The sequence below is a fragment of the Anomaloglossus baeobatrachus genome, chromosome 3 (assembly GCF_048569485.1).
Source record: "Anomaloglossus baeobatrachus isolate aAnoBae1 chromosome 3, aAnoBae1.hap1, whole genome shotgun sequence".
NCBI lineage: Eukaryota > Metazoa > Chordata > Amphibia > Anura > Aromobatidae > Anomaloglossus > Anomaloglossus baeobatrachus.
The window spans coordinates 1,203,243-1,229,017 of record NC_134355.1 but is presented as its reverse complement, the minus strand read 5'-3'; the positions used below and the strand labels follow the sequence as shown (position 1 = coordinate 1,229,017).

Genomic DNA, 25,775 nt, shown 5'->3' with positions numbered 1-25,775 from the left:
GTTACAGGTATGAGGGGGGGTCACTGTACCCCCAGTGCACTTTATACTGCGCAGTTACAGGTATGAGGGGGGGTCACTGTACCCCCCAGTGCACTTTATACTGCGCAGTTACAGGTATGAGGGGGGGTCACTGTACCCCCCCAGGGCACTTTATACTGCGCAGTTACAGGTATGAGGGGGGTCACTGTACCCCCCAGTGCACTTTATACTGCGCAGTTACAGGTATGAGGGGGTCACTGTACCCCCAGTGCACTTTATACTACGCAGTTACAGGTATGAGGGGTCACTGTACCCCCAGTGCACTTTATACTGCGCAGTTACAGGTATGAGGGGGGGTCACTGTACCCCCCCAGGGCACTTTATACTGCGCAGTTACAGGTATGAGGGGGGGTCACTGTACCCCCCAGTGCACTTTATACTGCGCAGTTACAGGTATGAGGGGGTCACTGTACCCCCAGTGCACTTTATACTGCGCAGTTACAGGTATGAGGGGGGTCACTGTACCCCCCAATGCACTTTATACTACGCAGTTACAGGTATGAGGGGTCACTGTACTCCCCAGTGCACTTTATACTACGCAGTTACAGGTATGAGGGGTCACTGTACCCCCAGTGCACTTTATACTGCACAGTTACAGGTATGAGGGGGGGTCACTGTACCCCCAGTGCACTTTATACTGCGCAGTTACAGGTATGAGGGGGGTCACTGTACCCCCCAGTGCACTTTATACTACGCAGTTACAGGTATGAGGGGTCACTGTACCCCCAGTGCACTTTATACTGCACAGTTACAGGTATGAGGGGGGGTCACTGTACCCCCAGTGCATTTTATACTGCGCAGTTACAGGTATGAGGGGGGGTCACTGTACCCCCCAGTGCACTTTATACTGCGCAGTTACAGGTATGAGGGGGGGTCACTGTACCCCCCAGTGCACTTTATACTGCGCAGTTACAGGTATGAGGGGGGGTCACTGTACCCCCAGTGCACTTTATACTGCGCAGTTACAGGTATGAGGGGGTCACTGTACCCCCAGTGCACTTTATACTGCGCAGTTACAGGTATGAGGGGGGTCACTGTACCCCCAGTGCACTTTATACTACGCAGTTACAGGTATGAGGGGTCACTGTACCCCCAGTGCACTTTATACTGCGCAGTTACAGGTATGAGGGGGTGTCACTGTACCCCCAGTGCACTTTATACTGCGCAGTTACAGGTATGAGGGGGGTCACTGTACCCCCCAGTGCACTTTATACTGCGCAGTTACAGGTATGAGGGGGTCACTGTACCCCCAGTGCACTTTATACTGCGCAGTTACAGGTATGAGGGGGGTCACTGTACCCCCAGTGCACTTTATACTACGCAGTTACAGGTATGAGGGGTCACTGTACCCCCAGTGCACTTTATACTGCGCAGTTACAGGTATGAGGGGGGGTCACTGTACCCCTAGTGCACTTTATACTGCGCAGTTACAGGTATGAGGGGGGGTCACTGTACCCCCAGTGCACTTTATACTGCGCAGTTACAGGTATGAGGGGGGGGTCACTGTACCCCCAGTGCACTTTATACTGCGCAGTTACAGGTATGAGGGGGGGTCACTGTACCCCCAGTGCACTTTATACTGCGCAGTTACAGGTATGAGGGGGGGTCACTGTACCCCCCAGTGCACTTTATACTGCGCAGTTACAGGTATGAGGGGGTCACTGTACCCCCAGTGCACTTTATACTGCGCAGTTACAGGTATGAGGGGGTCACTGTACCCCCAGTGCACTTTATACTGCGCAGTTACAGGTATGAGGGGGTGTCACTGTACCCCCAGGGCACTTTATACTGCGCAGTTACAGGTATGAGGGGGGGTCACTGTACCCCCAGGGCACTTTATACTGCGCAGTTACAGGTATGAGGGGGGGTCACTGTACCCCCCAGGGCACTTTATACTGCGCAGTTACAGGTATGAGGGGGTGTCACTGTACCCCCCAGGGCACTTTATACTGCGCAGTTACAGGTATGAGGGGTCACTGTACCCCCCAGGGCACTTTATACTGCGCAGTTACAGGTATGAGGGGGGGTCACTGTACCCCCCAGGGCACTTTATACTGCGCAGTTACAGGTATGAGGGGGGATCACTGTACCCCCCAGGGCACTTTATACTGCGCAGTTACAGGTATGAGGGGGTCACTGTACCCCCAGTGCACTTTATACTGCGCAGTTACAGGTATGAGGGGGGGTCACTGTACCCCCCAGTGCACTTTATACTGCGCAGTTACAGGTATGAGGGGGTCACTGTACCCCCCAGGGCACTTTATACTGCGCAGTTACAGGTATGAGGGGGGGGTCACTGTACCCCCCAGGGCACTTTGTACTGCGCAGTTACAGGTATGAGGGGGGGTCACTGTACCCCCCAGGGCACTTTATACTGCGCAGTTACAGGTATGAGGGGGGGTCACTGTACCCCCCAGGGCACTTTATACTGCGCAGTTGCAGGTATGAGGGGGGGTCACTGTACCCCCCAGGGCACTTTATACTGCGCAGTTACAGGTATGAGGGGGTCACTGTACCCCCAGTGCACTTTATACTGCGCAGTTACAGGTATGAGGGGGGGTCACTGTACCCCCCAGTGCACTTTATACTGCGCAGTTACAGGTAAGAGGGGGGTCACTGTACCCCCCAGGGCACTTTATACTGCGCAGTTACAGGTATGAGGGGGGTCACTGTACCCCCAGGGCACTTTATACTGCGCAGTTACAGGTATGAGGGGGGGTCACTGTACCCCCCAGGGCACTTTATACTGCGCAGTTACAGGTATGAGGGGGGATCACTGTACCCCCCAGGGCACTTTATACTACGCAGTTACAGGTATGAGGGGGTCACTGTACCCCCAGTGCACTTTATACTGCGCAGTTACAGGTATGAGGGGGGATCACTGTACCCCCAGTGCACTTTATACTACGCAGTTACAGGTATGAGGGGGGGTCACTGTACCCCCAGGGCACTTTATACTGCGCAGTTACAGGTATGAGGGGGGGTCACTGTACCCCCAGGGCACTTTATACTGCGCAGTTACAGGTATGAGGGGGGGTCACTGTACCCCCCAGTGCACTTTATACTGCGCAGTTACAGGTATGAGGGGGGGTCACTGTACCCCCAGTGCACTTTATACTGCGCAGTTACAGGTATGAGGGGGGATCACTGTACCCCCCAGGGCACTTTATACTGCGCAGTTACAGGTATGAGGGGGTCACTGTACCCCCAGTGCACTTTATACTGCGCAGTTACAGGTATGAGGGGGTCACTGTACCCCCAGTGCACTTTATACTACGCAGTTACAGGTATGAGGTGTCACTGTACCCCCAGTGCACTTTATACTACGCAGTTACAGGTATGAGGGGGGTCACTGTACCCCCAGTGCACTTTATACTACGCAGTTACAGGTATGAGGGGGGGTCACTGTACCCCCCCAGGGCACTTTATACTGTGCAGTTACAGGTATGAGGGGGGGTCACTGTACCCCCAGTGCACTTTATACTACGCAGTTACAGGTATGAGGGGGGGTCACTGTACCCCCCCAGGGCACTTTATACTGTGCAGTTACAGGTATGAGGGGGGGTCACTGTACCCCCAGTGCACTTTATACTGCGCAGTTACAGGTATGAGGGGGGGTCACTGTACCCCCAGTGCACTTTATACTGCGCAGTTACAGGTATGAGGGGGGGTCACTGTACCCCCAGTGCACTTTATACTGCGCAGTTACAGGTATGAGGGGGGGTCACTGTACCCCCAGTGCACTTTATACTGCGCAGTTACAGGTATGAGGGGGATCACTGTACCCCCCAGGGCACTTTATACTGCGCAGTTACAGGTATGAGGGGGGGTCACTGTACCCCCCAGGGCACTTTATACTGCGCAGTTACAGGTATGAGGGGGTGTCACTGTACCCCCCAGGGCACTTTATACTGCGCAGTTACAGGTATGAGGGGGTCACTGTACCCCCAGTGCACTTTATACTGCGCAGTTACAGGTATGAGGGGGGGTCACTGTACCCCCCAGTGCACTTTATACTGCGCAGTTACAGGTATGAGGGGGTCACTGTACCCCCCAGGGCACTTTATACTGCGCAGTTACAGGTATGAGGGGGGGGTCACTGTACCCCCCAGGGCACTTTGTACTGCGCAGTTACAGGTATGATGGGGGGTCACTGTACCCCCCAGGGCACTTTATACTGCGCAGTTACAGGTATGAGGGGGGGTCACTGTACCCCCCAGGGCACTTTATACTGCGCAGTTGCAGGTATGAGGGGGGGTCACTGTACCCCCCAGGGCACTTTATACTGCGCAGTTACAGGTATGAGGGGGGTCACTGTACCCCCAGTGCACTTTATACTGCGCAGTTACAGGTATGAGGGGGGGTCACTGTACCCCCCAGTGCACTTTATACTGCGCAGTTACAGGTAAGAGGGGGGTCACTGTACCCCCCAGGGCACTTTATACTGCGCAGTTACAGGTATGAGGGGGGTCACTGTACCCCCAGGGCACTTTATACTGCGCAGTTACAGGTATGAGGGGGGGTCACTGTACCCCCCAGGGCACTTTATACTGCGCAGTTACAGGTATGAGGGGGGATCACTGTACCCCCCAGGGCACTTTATACTACGCAGTTACAGGTATGAGGGGGTCACTGTACCCCCAGTGCACTTTATACTGCGCAGTTACAGGTATGAGGGGGGATCACTGTACCCCCAGGGCACTTTATACTGCGCAGTTACAGGTATGAGGGGGGGTCACTGTACCCCCAGGGCACTTTATACTGCGCAGTTACAGGTATGAGGGGGGGTCACTGTACCCCCCAGGGCACTTTATACTACGCAGTTACAGGTATGAGGGGGTCACTGTACCCCCAGTGCACTTTATACTGCGCAGTTACAGGTATGAGGGGGGATCACTGTACCCCCAGGGCACTTTATACTGCGCAGTTACAGGTATGAGGGGGGGTCACTGTACCCCCAGGGCACTTTATACTGCGCAGTTACAGGTATGAGGGGGGATCACTGTACCCCCAGGGCACTTTATACTGCGCAGTTACAGGTATGAGGGGGGGTCACTGTACCCCCAGGGCACTTTATACTGCGCAGTTACAGGTATGAGGGGGGGTCACTGTACCCCCAGTGCACTTTATACTACGCAGTTACAGGTATGAGGGGGTCACTGTACCCCCAGTGCACTTTATACTACGCAGTTACAGGTATGAGGGGGGGTCACTGTACCCCCAGGGCACTTTATACTGCGCAGTTACAGGTATGAGGGGGGGTCACTGTACCCCCAGGGCACTTTATACTGCGCAGTTACAGGTATGAGGGGGGGTCACTGTACCCCCCAGTGCACTTTATACTGCGCAGTTACAGGTATGAGGGGGGGTCACTGTACCCCCAGTGCACTTTATACTGCGCAGTTACAGGTATGAGGGGGGATCACTGTACCCCCCAGGGCACTTTATACTGCGCAGTTACAGGTATGAGGGGGTCACTGTACCCCCAGTGCACTTTATACTGCGCAGTTACAGGTATGAGGGGGTCACTGTACCCCCAGTGCACTTTATACTACGCAGTTACAGGTATGAGGTGTCACTGTACCCCCAGTGCACTTTATACTACGCAGTTACAGGTATGAAGGGGGTCACTGTACCCCCCAGGGCACTTTATACTGCGCAGTTACAGGTATGAGGAGGGGTCACTGTACCCCCAGTGCACTTTATACTACGCAGTTACAGGTATGAGGGGGGGTCACTGTACCCCCCCAGGGCACTTTATACTGTGCAGTTACAGGTATGAGGGGGGGTCACTGTACCTCCAGTGCACTTTATACTACGCAGTTACAGGTATGAGGGGGGGTCACTGTACCCCCAAGTGCACTTTATACTGCGCAGTTACAGGTATGAGGGGGGGTCACTGTACCCCCAGTGCACTTTATACTGCGCAGTTACAGGTATGAGGGGGGGTCACTGTACCCCCAGTGCACTTTATACTGCGCAGTTACAGGTATGAGGTGGATCACTGTACCCCCCAGGGCACTTTATACTGCGCAGTTACAGGTATGAGGGGGGGTCACTGTACCCCCCAGGGCACTTTATACTGCGCAGTTACAGGTATGAGGGGGTGTCACTGTACCCCCCAGGGCACTTTATACTGCGCAGTTACAGGTATGAGGGGGGGGTCACTGTACCCCCAGTGCACTTTATACTACACAGTTACAGGTATGAGGGGGGATCACTGTACCCCCCAGGGCACTTTATACTGCGCAGTTACAGGTATGAGGGGGGGTCACTGTACCCCCCAGGGCACTTTATACTGCGCAGTTACAGGTATGAGGGGGGATCACTGTACCCCCCAGGGCACTTTATACTGCGCAGTTACAGGTATGAGGGGGTGTCACTGTACCCCCCAGGGCACTTTATACTGCGCAGTTACAGGTATGAGGGGGGATCACTGTACCCCCCAGGGCACTTTATACTGCGCAGTTACAGGTATGAGGGGGGGTCACTGTACCCCCCAGGGCACTTTATACTGCGCAGTTACAGGTATTAGGGGGGATCACTGTACCCCCCAGGGCACTTTATACTACGCAGTTACAGGTATGAGGGGGTCACTGTACCCCCAGTGCACTTTATACTACGCAGTTACAGGTATGAGGGGGGGTCACTGTACCCCCAGTGCACTTTATACTGCGCAGTTACAGGTATGAGGGGGGATCACTGTACCCCCCAGGGCACTTTATACTGCGCAGTTACAGGTATGAGGGGGGATCACTGTACCCCCCAGGGCACTTTATACTGCGCAGTTACAGGTATGAGGGGGTCACTGTACCCCCCAGGGCACTTTATACTGCGCAGTTACAGGTATGAGGGGGGGTCACTGTACCCCCAGGGCACTTTATACTACGCAGTTACAGGTATGAGGGGGGGTCACTGTACCCCCCAGTGCACTTTATACTGCGCAGTTACAGGTATGAGGTGTCACTGTACCCCCAGGGCACTTTATACTACGCAGTTACAGGTATGAGGGGGGGTCACTGTACCCCCCAGTGCACTTTATACTACGCAGTTACAGGTATGAGGGGGGGGTCACTGTACCCCCCAGGGCACTTTATACTGCGCAGTTACAGGTATGAGGGGGGGTCACTGTACCCCCCAGAGCACTTTATACTGCGCAGTTACAGGTATGAGGTGTCACTGTACCCCCAGGGCACTTTATACTACGCAGTTACAGGTATGAGGGGGGGTCACTGTACCCCCAGTGCACTTTATACTGCGCAGTTACAGGTATGAGGGGGGATCACTGTACCCCCAGTGCACTTTATACTGCGCAGTTACAGGTATGAGGGGGTCACTGTACCCCCAGTGCACTTTATACTACGCAGTTACAGGTATGAGGGGGGGGTCACTGTACCCCCCAGGGCACTTTATACTGCGCACTTACAGGTATGAGGGGGGGTCACTGTACCCCCCAGGGCACTTTATACTGCGCAGTTACAGGTATGAGGGGGTCACTGTACCCCCCCCAGTGCACTTTATACTGCGCAGTTACAGGTATGAGGGGGGGGGGTCACTGTACCCCTCAGGGCACTTTATACTGCGCAGTTACAGGTATGAGGGGGGATCACTGTACCCCCCAGGGCACTTTATACTGCGCAGTTACAGGTATGAGGGGGGGTCACTGTACCCCCAGTGCACTTTATACTGCGCAGTTACAGGTATGAGGGGGGATCACTGTACCCCCCAGGGCACTTTATACTGCGCAGTTACAGGTATGAGGGGGTGTCACTGTACCCCACAGGGCACTTTATACTGCGCAGTTACAGGTATGAGGGAGGGGTCACTGTACCCCCAGTGCACTTTATACTGCGCAGTTACAGGTATGAGGGATCACTGTACCCCCCAGGGCACTTTATACTGCGCAGTTACAGGTATGAGGGGGGGTCACTGTACCCCCAGTGCACTTTATACTGCGCAGTTACAGGTATGAGGGGGGATCACTGTACCCCCCAGGGCACTTTATACTGCGCAGTTACAGGTATGAGGGGGTGTCACTGTACCCCACAGGGCACTTTATACTGCGCAGTTACAGGTATGAGGGGGGGTCACTGTACCCCCAGGGCACTTTATACTGCGCAGTTACAGGTATGAGGGGGGGGTCACTGTATCCCCAGTGCACTTTATACTGCACAGTTACAGGTATGAGGGGGTCACTGTACCCCCAGTGCACTTTATACTACGCAGTTACAGGTATGAGGGGGTCACTGTACCCCCAGTGCACTTTATACTGCGCAGTTACAGGTATGAGGGGGGGTCACTGTACCCCCAGTGCACTTTATACTGCGCAGTTACAGGTATGAGGGGGGGGTCACTGTACCCCCAGTGCACTTTATACTGCACAGTTACAGGTATGAGGGGGTCACTGTACCCCCCAGGGCACTTTATACTGCGCAGTTACAGGTATGAGGGGGGGTCACTGTACCCCCCAGGGCACTTTATACTGCGCAGTTACAGGTATGAGGGGGGATCACTGTACCCCCCAGGGCACTTTATACTGCGCAGTTACAGGTATGAGGGGGGGTCACTGTACCCCCCAGGGCACTTTATACTGCGCAGTTACAGGTATGAGGGGGTCACTGTACCCCCCAGTGCACTTTATACTACGCAGTTACAGGTATGAGGGGGTCACTGTACCCCCAGTGCACTTTATACTGCGCAGTTACAGGTATGAGGGGGTCACTGTACCCCCAGTGCACTTTATACTACGCAGTTACAGGTATGAGGGGGGGTCACTGTACCCCCAGTGCACTTTATACTGCGCAGTTACAGGTATGAGGGGGGATCACTGTACCCCCAGTGCACTTTATACTGCGCAGTTACAGGTATGAGGGGGGATCACTGTACTCCCCAGGGCACTTTATACTGCGCAGTTACAGGTATGAGGGGGGATCACTGTACCCCCCAGGGCACTTTATACTGCGCAGTTACAGGTATGAGGGGGGGTCACTGTACCCCCCAGGGCACTTTATACTGCGCAGTTACAGGTATGAGGGGGTCACTGTACCCCCCAGTGCACTTTATACTACGCAGTTACAGGTATGAGGGGGTCACTGTACCCCCAGTGCACTTTATACTGCGCAGTTACAGGTATGAGGGGGTCACTGTACCCCCAGTGCACTTTATACTACGCAGTTACAGGTATGAGGGGGGGTCACTGTACCCCCAGTGCACTTTATACTGCGCAGTTACAGGTATGAGGGGGGGGTCACTGTACCCCCAGTGCACTTTATACTGCTCAGTTACAGGTATGAGGGGGGGTCACTGTACCCCCCAGGGCACTTTATACTGCGCAGTTACAGGTATGAGGGGTCACTGTACCCCCCAGTGCACTTTATACTGCGCAGTTACAGGTATCAGGGGTCACTGTACCCCCCAGTGCACTTTATACTGCGCAGTTATAGGTATGAGGGGGTCACTGTACCCCCAGTGCACTTAATACTGCGCAGTTACAGGTATGAGGGGGGGTCACTGTACCCCCAGTGCACTTTATACTGCGCAGTTACAGGTATGAGGGGGGATCACTGTACCCCCAGTGCACTTTATACTGCGCAGTTACAAGTATGAGGTGTCACTGTACCCCCCAGTGCACTTTATACTGCACAGTTACAGGTATCAGGGGGTCACTGTACCCCCCAGTGCACTTTATACTGCGCAGTTACAGGTATGAGGGGTCACTGTACCCCCCAGTGCACTTTATACTGCGCAGTTACAGGTATCAGGGGGTCACTGTACCCCCCAGTGCACTTTATACTGCGCAGTTACAGGTATGAGGGGTCACTGTACCCCCAGTGCACTTTATACTGCGCAGTTACAGGTATCAGGGGGTCACTGTACCCCCCAGGGCACTTTATACTGCGCAGTTACAGGTATGAGGGGGTCACTGTACCCCCAGTGCACTTTATACTGCGCAGTTACAGGTATGAGGGGGTCACTGTACCCCCAGTGCACTTTATACTGCGCAGTTACAGGTATCAGGGGGTCACTGTACCCCCCAGGGCACTTTATACTGCGCAGTTACAGGTATGAGGGGGGGGGTCACTGTACCCCCAGGGCACTTTATACTGCGCAGTTACAGGTATGAGGGGGGGGTCACTGTACCCCCAGGGCACTTTATACTGCGGTTACAGGTATGAGGGGGGGTCACTGTACCCCCCAGGGCACTTTATACTGCGCAGTTACAGGTATGAGGGGTCACTGTACCCCCAGTGCACTTAATACTGCGCAGTTACAGGTATGAGGGGGGGTCACTGTACCCCCCAGTGCACTTTATACTGCGCAGGTACAGGTATGAGGGGGGGTCACTGTACCTCCAGTGCACTTTATACTGCGCAGTTACAGGTATGAGGGGGGGTCACTGTACCCCCCAGTGCACTTTATACTGCGCAGTTACAGGTATGACGGGGGGGTCACTGTACCCCCAGTGCACTTTATACTGCGCAGTTACAGGTATGAAGGGTCACTGTACCCCCCAGTGCACTTTATACTGCACAGTTACAGGTATGAGGGGGTCACTGTACCCCCAGTGCACTTTATACTGCGCAGTTACAGGTATGAGGGGGTCACTGTACCCCCAGTGCACTTTATACTGCGCAGTTACAGGTATGAGGGGGGGGTCACTGTACCCCCAGTGCACTTTATACTGCGCAGTTACAGGTATGAGGGGGGGGTCACTGTACCCCCAGTGCACTTTATACTGCGCAGTTACAGGTATGAGGGGGGGTCACTGTACCCCCCATGGCACTTTATACTACGCAGTTACAGGTATGAGGGGGTCACTGTACCCCCAGTGCACTTTATACTGCGCAGTTACAGGTATGAGGGGGTCACTGTACCCCCAGTGCACTTTATACTGCGCACTTACAGGTATGAGGGGGTCACTGTACCCCCCAGTGCACTTTATACTGCACAGTTACAGGTATGAGGGGGTCACTGTACCCCCAGTGCACTTTATACTGCGCAGTTACAGGTATGAGGGGGTCACTGTACCCCCAGTGCACTTTATACTGCGCAGTTACAGGTATGAGGGGTCACTGTACCCCCAGTGCACTTTATACTGCGCAGTTACAGGTATGAGGGGGGTCACTGTACCCCCCAGTGCACTTTATACTGCGCAGTTACAGGTATGAGGGGGGGGCACTGTACCCCCAGTGCACTTTATACAGCGCAGTTACAGGTATGAGGGGGGGGTCACTGTACCCCCAGTGCACTTTATACTGCACAGTTACAGGTATGAGGGGGTCACTGTACCCCCAGTGCACTTTATACTGCGCAGTTACAGGTATGAGGGGGGGTCACTGTACCCCCCAGTGCACTTTATACTGCGCAGTTACAGGTATGAGGGGTCACTGTACTCCCAGTGCACTTTATACTGCGCAGTTACAGGTATGAGGGGGGATCACTGTACCCCCAGTGCACTTTATACTGCGCAGTTACAGGTATGAGGGGGTCACTGTACCCCCAGTGCACTTTATACTGCGCAGTTACAGGTATGAGGGGGGTCACTGTACCCCCAGTGCACTTTATACTGCGCAGTTACAGGTATGAGGGGGGGGGGGTCACTGTACCCCCCAGTACACTTTATACTGCGCAGTTACAGGTATGAGGGGGGGTCACTGTACCCCCAGTGCACTTTATACTGCACAGTTACAGGTATGAGGGGGTCACTGTACCCCCAGTGCACTTTATACTGCACAGTTACAGGTATGAGGGGGGGTCACTGTACCCCCAGTGCACTTTATACTGCGCAGTTACAGGTATGAGGGGGGATCACTGTACCCCCAGGGCACTTTATACTGCGCAGTTACAGGTATGAGGGGGTGTCACTGTACCCCCCAGGGCACTTTATACTGCGCAGTTACAGGTATGAGGGAGGGGTCACTGTACCCCCAGTGCACTTTATACTGCGCAGTTACAGGTATGAGGGGTCACTGTACCCCACCAGGGCACTTTATACTGAGCAGTTACAGGTATGAGGAGGGGTCACTGTACCCCCCAGTGCACTTTATACTGCGCAGTTACAGGTATGAGGGGGGTCACTGTACCCCCAGGGCACTTTATACTGCGCAGTTACAGGTATGAGGGGGGGGGGGTCACTGTATCCCCAGTGCACTTTATACTGCACAGTTACAGGTATGAGGGGGTCACTGTACCCCCAGTGCACTTTATACTACGCAGTTACAGGTATGAGGGGGTCACTGTACCCCCAGTGCACTTTATACTGCGCAGTTACAGGTATGAGGGGGGGTCACTGTACCCCCCAGGGCACTTTATACTGCGCAGTTACAGGTATGAGGGGGGGTCACTGTACCCCCAGTGCACTTTATACTGCACAGTTACAGGTATGAGGGGGTCACTGTACCCCCCAGGGCACTTTATACTGCGCAGTTACAGGTATGAGGGGGGGTCACTGTACCCCCAGGGCACTTTATACTGCGCAGTTACAGGTATGAGGGGGGATCACTGTACCCCCCAGGGCACTTTATACTGCGCAGTTACAGGTATGAGGGGGGGTCACTGTACCCCCCAGGGCACTTTATACTGCGCAGTTACAGGTATGAGGGGGTCACTGTACCCCCCAGTGCACTTTATACTACGCAGTTACAGGTATGAGGGGGTCACTGTACCCCCAGTGCACTTTATACTGCGCAGTTACAGGTATGAGGGGGTCACTGTACCCCCAGTGCACTTTATACTACGCAGTTACAGGTATGAGGGGGGGTCACTGTACCCCCAGTGCACTTTATACTGCGCAGTTACAGGTATGAGGGGGGATCACTGTACCCCCAGTGCACTTTATACTGCGCAGTTACAGGTATGAGGGGGGATCACTGTACTCCCCAGGGCACTTTATACTGCGCAGTTACAGGTATGAGGGGGGATCACTGTACCCCCCAGGGCACTTTATACTGCGCAGTTACAGGTATGAGGGGGGGTCACTGTACCCCCCAGGGCACTTTATACTGCGCAGTTACAGGTATGAGGGGGTCACTGTACCCCCCAGTGCACTTTATACTACGCAGTTACAGGTATGAGGGGGTCACTGTACCCCCAGTGCACTTTATACTGCGCAGTTACAGGTATGAGGGGGTCACTGTACCCCCCCCAGTGCACTTTATACTGCGCAGTTACAGGTATGAGGGGGGGTCACTGTACCCCCAGTGCACTTTATACTGCGCAGTTACAGGTATGAGGGGTCACTGTACCCCCCAGTGCACTTTATACTGCGCAGTTACAGGTATCAGGGGTCACTGTACCCCCCAGTGCACTTTATACTGCACAGTTACAGGTATCAGGGGTCACTGTACCCCCCAGTGCACTTTATACTGCGCAGTTATAGGTATGAGGGGGTCACTGTACCCCCAGTGCACTTAATACTGCGCAGTTACAGGTATGAGGGGGGATCACTGTACCCCCAGTGCACTTTATACTGCGCAGTTACAAGTATGAGGTGTCACTGTACCCCCCAGTGCACTTTATACTGCACAGTTACAGGTATCAGGGGGTCACTGTACCCCCCAGTGCACTTTATACTGCGCAGTTACAGGTATGAGGGGTCACTGTACCCCCCAGTGCACTTTATACTGCGCAGTTACAGGTATCAGGGGGTCACTGTACCCCCCAGTGCACTTTATACTGCGCAGTTACAGGTATGAGGGGTCACTGTACCCCCAGTGCACTTTATACTGCGCAGTTACAGGTATCAGGGGGTCACTGTACCCCCCAGGGCACTTTATACTGCGCAGTTACAGGTATGAGGGGGTCACTGTACCCCCAGTGCACTTTATACTGCGCAGTTACAGGTATCAGGGGGTCACTGTACCCCCCAGGGCACTTTATACTGCGCAGTTACAGGTATGAGGGGGGGTCACTGTACCCCCAGGGCACTTTATACTGCTCAGTTACAGGTATGAGGGGGGGGTCACTGTACCCCCAGGGCACTTTATACTGCGCACTTACAGGTATGAGGGGGTCACTGTACCCCCCAGTGCACTTTATACTGCACAGTTACAGGTATGAGGGGGTCACTGTACCCCCAGTGCACTTTATACTGCGCAGTTACAGGTATGAGGGGGTCACTGTACCCCCAGTGCACTTTATACTGCGCAGTTACAGGTATGAGGGGTCACTGTACCCCCAGTGCACTTTATACTGCGCAGTTACAGGTATGAGGGGGGGTCACTGTACCCCCCCAGTGCACTTTATACTGCGCAGTTACAGGTATGAGGGGGGGGCACTGTACCCCCAGTGCACTTTATACAGCGCAGTTACAGGTATGAGGGGGGGGTCACTGTACCCCCAGTGCACTTTATACTGCACAGTTACAGGTATGAGGGGGTCACTGTACCCCCAGTGCACTTTATACTGCGCAGTTACAGGTATGAGGGGGGGGTCACTGTACCCCCCAGTGCACTTTATACTGCGCAGTTACAGGTATGAGGGGTCACTGTACTCCCAGTGCACTTTATACTGCGCAGTTACAGGTATGAGGGGGGATCACTGTACCCCCAGTGCACTTTATACTGCGCAGTTACAGGTATGAGGGGGTCACTGTACCCCCAGTGCACTTTATACTGCGCATTTACAGGTATGAGGGGGGTCACTGTACCCCCAGTGCACTTTATACTGCGCAGTTACAGGTATGAGGGGGGGGGGGTCACTGTACCCCCCAGTACACTTTATACTGCGCAGTTACAGGTATGAGGGGGGGTCACTGTACCCCCAGTGCACTTTATACTGCACAGTTACAGGTATGAGGGGGTCACTGTACCCCCAGTGCACTTTATACTGCACAGTTACAGGTATGAGGGGGGGTCACTGTACCCCCAGTGCACTTTATACTGCACAGTTACAGGTATGAGGGGGGGTCACTGTACCCCCAGTGCACTTTATACTGCACAGTTACAGGTATGAGGGGGGGTCACTGTACCCCCCAGGGCACTTTATACTGCACAGTTACAGGTATGAGGGGGTCACTGTACCCCCCAGGGCACTTTATACTGCACAGTTACAGGTATGAGGGGGGGTCACTGTACCCCCCAGGGCACTTTATACTGCACAGTTACAGGTATCAGGGGGTCACTGTACCCCCAGTGCACTTTATACTGCGCAGTTACAGGTATGAGGGGGGGTCACTGTACCCCCAGGGCACTTTATACTGCGCAGTTACAGGTATGAGGGGGAGTCACTGTACCCCCAGGGCACTTTATACTGCGCAGTTACAGGTATGAGGGGGTCACTGTACCCCCAGTGCACTTTATACTGCGCAGTTACAGGTATGAGGGGTCACTGTACCCCCAGTGCACTTTATACTGCGCAGTTACAGGTATCAGGGGGTCACTGTACCCCCCAGGGCACTTTATACTGCGCAGTTACAGGTATGAGGGGGTCACTGTACCCCCAGTGCACTTTATACTGCGCAGTTACAGGTATGAGGGGGTCACTGTACCCCCAGTGCACTTTATACTGCGCAGTTACAGGTATCAGGGGGTCACTGTACCCCCCAGGGCACTTTATACTGCGCAGTTACAGGTATGAGGGGGGGGTCACTGTACCCCCAGGGCACTTTATACTGCTCAGTTACAGGTATGAGGGGGGGGTCACTGTACCCCCAGGGCACTTTATACTGCGCACTTACAGGTATGAGGGGGTCACTGTACCCCCCAGTGCACTTTATACTGCACAGTTACAGGTATGAGGGGGTCACTGTACCCCCAGTGCACTTTATACTGCGCAGTTACAGGTATGAGGGGGTCACTGTACCCCCAGTGCACTTTATACTGCGCAGTTACAGGTATGAGGGGTCACTGTACCCCCAGTGCACTTTATACTGCGCAGTTACAGGTATGAGGGGGGGTCACTGTACCCCCCCAGTGCACTTTATACTGCGCAGTTACAGGTATGAGGGGGGGGCACTGTACCCCCAGTGCACTTTATACAGCGCAGTTACAGGTATGAGGGGGGGGTCACTGTACCCCCAGTGCACTTTATACTGCACAGTTACAGGTATGAGGGGGTCACTGTACCCCCAGTGCACTTTATACTGCGCAGTTACAGGTATGAGGGGGGGGTCACTGTACCCCCCAGTGCACTTTATACTGCGCAGTTACAGGTATGAGGGGTCACTGTACTCCCAGTGCACTTTATACTGCGCAGTTACAGGTATGAGGGGGGATCACTGTACCCCCAGTGCACTTTATACTGCGCAGTTACAGGTATGAGGGGGTCACTGTACCCCCAGTGCACTTTATACTGCGCATTTACAGGTATGAGGGGGGTCACTGTACCCCCAGTGCACTTTATACTGCGCAGTTACAGGTATGAGGGGGGGGGGTCACTGTACCCCCCAGTACACTTTATACTGCGCAGTTACAGGTATGAGGGGGGGGTCACTGTACCCCCAGTGCACTTTATACTGCACAGTTACAGGTATGAGGGGGTCACTGTACCCCCAGTGCACTTTATACTGCACAGTTACAGGTATGAGGGGGGGTCACTGTACCCCCAGTGCACTTTATACTGCGCAGTTACAGGTATGAGGGGGGGTCACTGTACCCCCAGTGCACTTTATACTGCACAGTTACAGGTATGAGGGGGGGTCACTGTACCCCCCAGGGCACTTTATACTGCACAGTTACAGGTATGAGGGGGTCACTGTACCCCCAGTGCACTTTATACTGCGCAGTTACAGGTATGAGGGGGGGTCACTGTACCCCCAGGGCACTTTATACTGCGCAGTTACAGGTATGAGGGGGAGTCACTGTACCCCCAGTGCACTTTATACTGCGCAGTTACAGGTATGAGGGGGGGTCACTGTACCCCCAGGGCACTTTATACTGCGCAGTTACAGGTATGAGGGGGGGGTCACTGTACCCCCCAGTGCACTTTATACTGCGCAGTTACAGGTATGAGGGGGGGGTCACTGTACCCCCAGTGCACTTTATACTGCGCAGTTACAGGTATGAGGGGGTCACTGTACCCCCAGTGCACTTTATACTGCACAGTTACAGGTATGAGGGGGTCACTGTACCCCCCAGTGCACTTTATACTGCGCAGTTACAGGTATGAGGGGGGGTCACTGTACCCCCCCAGTGCACTTTATACTGCGCAGTTACAGGTATGAGGGGGGGGTCACTGTACCCCCAGTGCACTTTATACTGCACAGTTACAGGTATGAGGGGGGGTCACTGTACCCCCAGTGCACTTTATACTGCGCAGTTACAGGTATGAGGGGGGTCACTGTACCCCCAGTGCACTTTATACTGCGGTTACAGGTATGAGGGGGGGTCACTGTACCCCCCAGTACACTTTATACTGCACAGTTACAGGTATGAGGGGGGGGTCACTGTACCCCCAGTGCACTTTATACTGCGCAGTTACAGGTATGAGGGGGTCACTGTACCCCCAGTGCACTTTATACTGCACAGTTACAGGTATGAGGGGGTCACTGTACCCCCCAGTGCACTTTATACTGCGCAGTTACAGGTATGAGGGGGGGTCACTGTACCCCCCCAGTGCACTTTATACTGCGCAGTTACAGGTATGAGGGGGGGGGGTCACTGTACCCCCAGTGCACTTTATACTGCGCAGTTACAGGTATGAGGGGGGGGGTCACTGTACCCCCAGTGCACTTTATACTGCGCAGTTACAGGTATGAGGGGGGGTCACTGTACCCCCAGTGCACTTTATACTGCGCAGTTACAGGTATGAGGGGGGGTCACTGTACCCCCAGTGCACTTTATACTGCGCAGTTACAGGTATGAGGGGGGGTCACTGTACCCCCAGTGCACTTTATACTGCGCAGTTACAGGTATGAGGGGGGGTCACTGTACCCCCAGTGCGCTTTATACTGCGCAGTTACAGGTATGAGGGGGCCACTTTATACTGTGTCCTGCTCCCCAGCTTTAGTCCAGTCTGGGTGACCTCGCGCCGGGGGTGTCTGGGTGACCTCGCGCCGGGGGTGTCTGGGTGACCTCGCGCCGGGGGTGTCTGGGTGACCTCGCGCCGGGGGTGTCTGGGTGACCTCGCGCCGGGGGTGTCTGGGTGACCTCGCGCCGGGGGTGTCTGGGTGACCTCGCGCCGGGGGTGTCTGGGTGACCTCGCGCTGGGGGTGTCTGGGTGACCTCGCGCCGGGGGTGTCTGGGTGACCTCGCGCCGGGGGTGTCTGGGTGACCTCGCTGTGGTGTTTGTCGCCCTGTATCAATGTTTGTGTTTTGTCACCTAGGAGTTGGTAGCGGTTGTTCTCCTCTCTCCGGTGCGGATCTGACATTATTGTAAACTTCTACCTCACACTGGAAGAGTTGTGTGTGATATATCTATTATACAGGGGGTACAGATGCACTCTGTATTATGGGGAGGGGGGTACACATATCCTTGGTGTATTATGAGGGGGGTACACATGCTCTCGGTGTATTATGAGGGGGGTACACATGCTCTCGATGTATTATGAGGGGGATACACTTGCTCTCGGTGTATTATGAGGGGGTACACATGCTCTCGGTGTATTATATAGGAAGGTACACATGCTCTCGGTGTATTATGAGGGGGTACACATGCTCTCGGTGTATTATATAGGAAGGTACACATGCTCTCGGTGTATTATGAGGGGGTACACATGCTCTCAGTGTATTATGAGGGGGGTACACATGCTCTCAGTGTATTATGAGGGGGGTACACAGGCTCTTGGTATATTATGAGGGGGGTACACAAGCTCTCGGTGTATTATGGAATAAATGGCGCTATAATAATAAATAATAATAATAATAATAATAATATTATGGAGGGGGGTACACATGCTCTCGGTGTATTATATAGGGGGTACACATGCTCTCGGTGTATTATATAGGGGGATACACATGCTCTCGGTGTATTATATAGGGGGATACACATGCTCTCGGTGTATTATATAGGGGGATACACATGCTCTCGGTGTATTATATAGGAAGGTACACATGCTCTCGGTGTATTATATAGGGGGGTACACATGCTCTCGGTGTATTATGAGGGGGGTACACATGCTCTCGGTGTATTATACAGGGGGGTACACATGCTCTTGATGTATTATATAGGGGGGTACACATGTTCTCGGTGTACTATGAGGGGGTACACATGCTCTCGGGTGTATTATATAGGGGGTACACATGCTCTCGGTGTATTATTTAGGGGATACACATGCTCTCGGTGTATTATATAGGGGGTACACATGCTCTCGGTGTATTATATAGGAAGGTACACATGCTCTCGGTGTATTATATAGGGGGGTACACATGCTCTCGGTGTATTATATAGGGGGGTACACATGCTCTCGGTGTATTATATAGGGGGGGTACACATGCTCTCAGTGTATTATATAGGAAGGTACACATGCTCTCGGTGTATTATATAGGGGGGTACACATGCTCTCGGTGTATTATATAGGAAGGTACACATGCTCTCGGTGTATTATATAGGGGGGTACACATGCTCTCGGTGTATTGAGGGGGGTACACATGATCTCAGTGTATTATATAGGAAGGTACACATGCTCTCGGTGTATTATATAGGGGGATACACATGCTCTCGGTGTATTATATAGGAAGGTACACATGCTCTCGGTGTATTATATAGGGGGGTACACATGCTCTCGGTGTATTATATAGGGGGTACACATGCTCTCGGTGTATTATGAGGGGGGTACACATGCTCTCGGTGTATTATACAGGGGGGTACACATGCTCTCGGTGTATTATATAGGGGGGTACACATGCTCTCGGTGTACTATGAGGGGGGTACACATGCTCTCGGTGTATTATATAGGGGGGTACACATGCTCTCGGTGTATTATTTAGGGGATACACATGCTCTCGGTGTATTATATAGGGGGGTACACATGCTCTCGGTGTATTATGGAGGGGGGTACACATGCTCTCGGTGTATTATATAGGGGGTACACATGCTCTCGGTGTATTATATAGGGGGGTACACATGCTCTCGGTGTATTATATAGGGGGTACACATGCTCTCGGTGTATTATAAAGGGGGGTACACATGCTCTCGGTGTATTATATAGGGGGGTACTCATGCTCTCGGTGTATTATATAGGAAGGTACACATGCTCTCGGTGTATTATATAGGAAGGTACACATGCTCTCGGTGTATTATATAGGGGGTACACATGCTCTCGGTGTATTATATAGGGGGGTACACATGCTCTCAGTGTATTATATAGGGGGGTACACATGCTCTCAGTGTATTATATAGGGGGTACACATGCTCTCGGTGTATTATATAGGGGGGTACACATGCTCTCGGTGTATTATATAGGGGGTACACATGCTCTCGGTGTATTATATAGGGGGGTACACATGCTCTCGGTGTATTATATAGGGGGGTACACATGCTCTCGGTGTATTATATAGGGGGTACACATGCTCTCGGTGTATTATATAGGGGGGTACACATGCTCTCAGTGTATTATATAGGAAGGTACACATGCTCTCGGTGTATTATATAGGGGGGTACACATGCTCTCGGTGTATTATATAGGGGGGTACACATGCTCTCGGTGTATTATATAGGGGGTACACATGCTCTCGGTGTATTATATAGGGGGGTACACATGCTCTCGGTGTATTATATAGGGGGGTACACATGCTCTCGGTGTATTATATAGGAAGGTACACATGCTCTCGGTGTATTATATAGGGGGTACACATGCTCTCGGTGTATTATATAGGGGGGTACTCATGCTCTCGGTGTATTATATAGGAAGGTACACATGCTATCGGTGTATTATATAGGAAGGTACACATGCTCTCGGTGTATTATATAGGGGGTACACATGCTCTCGGTGTATTATATAGGGGGGTACACATGCTCTCAGTGTATTATATAGGAAGGTACACATGCTCTCGGTGTATTATATAGGGGGGTACACATGCTCTCGGTGTATTATATAGGGGGGTACACATGCTCTCGGTGTATTATATAGGGGGTACACATGCTCTCGGTGTATTATATAGGGGGTACACATGCTCTCGGTGTATTATATAGGGGGGTACACATGCTCTCGGTGTATTATATAGGGGGTACACATGCTCTCGGTGTATTATATAGGGGGGTACACATGCTCTTGGTGTATTATATAAGGGGGTACACATACTTTCGGTGTATTATGGAGGGGGGTACACATGCTCTCGGTGTATTATATAGGGGGTACACATGCTCTCGGTGTATTATATAGGGGGGTACACATGCTCTCGGTGTATTATATAGGGGGTACACATGCTCTCGGTGTATTATATAGGGGGGTACACATGCTCTTGGTGTATTATATAGGGGGGTACACATGCTCTCGGTGTATTATATAGGGGGTACACATGCTCTCGGTGTATTATATAGGGGGGTACACATGCTCTTGGTGTATTATATAGGGGGGTACACATGCTCTCGGTGTATTATATAGGGGGGTACACATGCTCTCGGTGTATTATATAGGGGGTACACATGCTCTCGGTGTATTATGGAGGGGGGTACACATGCTCTCGGTGTACTATATAGGGGGGTACACATACTTTCGGTGTATTATGGAGGGGGGTACAGATATTTTCCGGGTACACTGGGTACAGGGATCTGAGGAGTCTCTCACCAGTTGTTGCTGGATTTCGCCTGTGATTATGTGATGTCATAGTCATGTGATCAGGGGGAGCTTATAAGGCGGAGCCTCTATTAACACTGCCCGTTACCATGGTGACAACATTCACTCAACTCCTGCTGCCATGACAGTACCATATACATTGTAATAGAGCGGAACTCCACCAGATGCAACCAACAGGGCCGAAGCGTACCCTATACCTCCTAACACAGGAGCACTGTACCCTATACCTCCTAACACAGGAGCACTGTACCCTATACCTCCTAACACAGGAGCACTGTACCCTATACCTCCTAACACAGGAGCACTGTACCCTATACCTCCTAACACAGGAGCACTGTACCCTATACCTCCTAACACAGGAGCACTGTACCCTATACCTCCTAACACAGGAGCACTGTTCCCTATACCTCCTAACACAGGAGCACTGTTCCCTATACCTCCTAACACTGGAGCACTGTACCCTATACCTCCTAACACAGGAGCACTGTACCCTATACCTCCTAACACAGGAGCACTGTACCCTATACCTCCTAACACAGGAACACTGTACCCTATACACCCTAACACAGGAGCACTATACCTAATACCTCCTAACACAGGAGCACTGTACCCTATACCTCCTAACACAGGAGCACTATACCCTATACCTCCTAACACAGGAGCACTGTACCCTATACCTCCTAACACAGGAGCACTGTTCCCTATACCTCCTAACACAGGAGCACTGTTCCCTATACCTCCTAACACAGGAGCACTATACCCTATACCTCCTAACACAGGAGCACTGTACCCTATACCTCCTAACACAGGAGCACTGTATCCTATACCTCCTAACACAGGAGCACTGTACCCTATACCTCCTAACACAGGAGCACTGTATCCTATACCTCCTAACACAGGAGCACTATACCCTATACCTCCTAACACAGGAGCACTGTATCCTATACCTCCTAACACAGGAGCACTATACCCTATACCTCCTAACACAGGAGCACTGTACCCTATACCTCCTAACACAGGAGCACTGTACCCTATACCTCCTAACACAGGAGCACTGTACCCTATACCTCCTAACACAGGAGCACTGTACCCTATACCTCCTAACACAGGAGCACTGTACCCTATACCTCCTAACACAAGAGCACTGTATCCTATACCTCCTAACACAGGAGCACTATACCCTATACCTCCTAACACAGGAGCACTGTACCCTATACCTCCTAACACAGGAGCACTGTACCCAATACCTCCTAACACAGGAGCACTGTACCATATACACCCTAACACAGGAGCACTGTACCCTATACCTCCTAACACAGGAGCACTGAACCCTATACCTCCTAACACAGGAGCACTGTATCCTATACCTCCTAACACAGGAGCACTATACCCTATACCTCCTAACACAGGAGCACTGTACCCTATACACCCTAACACAGGAGCACTGTACCCTATACCTCCTAACACAGGAGCACTGTACCCTATACCTCCTAACACAGGAGCACTGTACCCTATACCTCCTAACACAGGAGCACTGTACCCAATACCTCCTAACACAGGAGCACTGTACCCTATACCTCCTAACACAGGAGCACTGTACCCTATACAACCTAACACAGGAGCACTGTACCCTATACACCCTAACACAGGAGCACTGTACCCTATACACCCTAACACAGGAGCACTGTACCCTATACCTCCTAACACAGGAGCACTGTACCCTATACCTCCTTATACAGGAGCACTGTACCCTATACCTCCTAACACAGGAGCACTGTACCCTATACCTCCTAACACAGGAGCACTGTACCCTATACCTCCTAACACAGGAGCACTGTACCCTATACCTCCTAACACAGGAGCACTGTACCCTATACCTCCTAACACAGGAGCACTGTACCCTATACCTCCTAACACAGGAGCACTGTACCTTATACCTCCTAACACAGGAGCACTGTACCCTATACCTCCTAACACAGGAGCACTGTACCCTATACACCCTAACACAGGAGCACTGTACCCTATACCTCCTAACACAGGAGCACTGTACCCTATACCTCCTAACACAGGAGCACTGTACCCTATACCTCCTAACAAAGGAGCACTGTACCCAAAACCTCCTAACACAGGAGCACTGTACCCTATACCTCCTAACACAGGAGCACTGTACCCAATACCTCCTAACACAGGAGCACTGGACCCTATACCTCCTAACACAGGAGCACTGTACCCAAAACCTCCTAACACAGGAGCACTGTACCCAATACCTCCTAAAACAGGAGCACTGTACCCAATACCTCCTAACACAGGAGCACTGTACCCAATACCTCCTAACACAGGAGCACTGTACCCAATGCCTCCTAACACAGGAGCACTGTACCCAAAACCTCCTAACACAGGAGCACTGTACCCAATACCTCCTAAAACAGGAGCACTGTACCCAATACCTCCTAACACAGGAGCACTGTACCCTATACCTCCTAACACAGGAGCACTGTACCCTATACCTCCTAACACAGGAGCACTGTACCTTATACCTCCTAACACAGGAGCACTGTACCCTATACCTCCTAACACAGGAGCACTGTACCCTATAACTCCTAACACAGGAGCACTGTACCCTATACCTCCTAACACAGGAGCACTGTACCCTATACCTCCTAACACAGGAGCACTGTACCCAATACCTCCTAACACAGGAGCACTGTACCCTATACCTCCTAACACAGGAGCACTGTACCCTATACCTCCTAACACAGGAGCACTGTACCATATACACCCTAACACAGGAGCACTGTACCCTATACCTCCTAACACAGGAGCACTCTACCCTATACCTCGTAACACAGGAGCACTGTACCCTATACCTCCTAACACAGGAGCACTGTACCCTATACCTCCTAACACAGGAGCACTGTATCCTATACCTCCTAACACAGGAGCACTGTACCCTATACCTCCTAACACAGGAGCACTGTACCCTATACCTCCTAACACAGGAGCACTGTACCCTATACCTCCTAACACAGGAGCACGATACCCAATACCTCCTAACACAGGAGCACTGTACCCTATACCTCCTAACACAGGAGCACTGTACCCAATACCTCCTAACACAGGAGCACTGTACCCTATACCTCCTAACACAGGAGCACTGCACCCTATACCTCCTAACACAGGAGCACTGTACCCTATACCTCCTAACACAGGAGCACTGTACCCTATACCTCCTAACACAGGAGCACTGTACCCTATACCTCCTAACACAGGAGCACTGTACCCTATACCTCCTAACACAGGAGCACTGTACCCTATACCTCCTAACACAGGAGCACTGTACCCTATACCTCCTAACACAGGAGCACTGTACCCTATACCTCCTAACACAGGAGCACTGTACCCTATACCTACTAACACCGGAGCACAGTACCCTATACACCCTAACACAGGAGCACTCTACCTTATACCTCCTAACACAGGAGCACTGTACCCTATACCTCCTAACACAGGAGCACTGTACCCTATATCTCCTAACACAGGAGCACTGTACCCTATACCTCCTAACACAGGAGCACTGTACCCTATACCTCCTAACACAGGAGCACTGTACCCTATACCTCCTAACACAGGAGCACTGTACCCTATACCTCCTAACACAGGAGCACTGTACCCTATAACTCCTAACACAGGAGCACTGTACCCTATACCTCCTAACACAGGAGCACTGTACCCAAAACCTCCTAACACAGGAGCACTGTACCCTATACCTCCTAACACAGGAGCACTGTACCCAATACCTCCTAACACAGGAGCACTGGACCCTATACCTCCTAACACAGGAGCACTGTACCCAAAACCTCCTAACACAGGAGCACTGTACCCAATACCTCCTAAAACAGGAGCACTGTACCCAATACCTCCTAACACAGGAGCACTGTACCCAATACCTCCTAACACAGGAGCACTGTACCCTATACCTCCTAACACAGGAGCACTGTACCCTATACACCCTAACACAGGAGCACTGTACCCTATACCTCCTAACACAGGAGCACTGTACCCA

At 52.5% G+C, this 25,775-nt stretch overlaps 1 protein-coding gene across 1 annotated transcript in view; it reads right to left on the bottom strand.

Moving 5' to 3' along the window:
• The window catches only part of LOC142295829 (phosphofurin acidic cluster sorting protein 1-like), a 330,571-nt gene extending 308,826 nt beyond the window's left edge, over positions 1-21,745 (bottom strand). Inside the window, exon 1 of the mRNA XM_075338917.1 lies at positions 21,704-21,745. The gene's annotated coding sequence lies outside the window, so the exon portion shown is untranslated. The remainder of the gene's footprint in view (positions 1-21,703) is intronic.
• Positions 21,746-25,775: the final 4,030 nt, after the last annotated feature.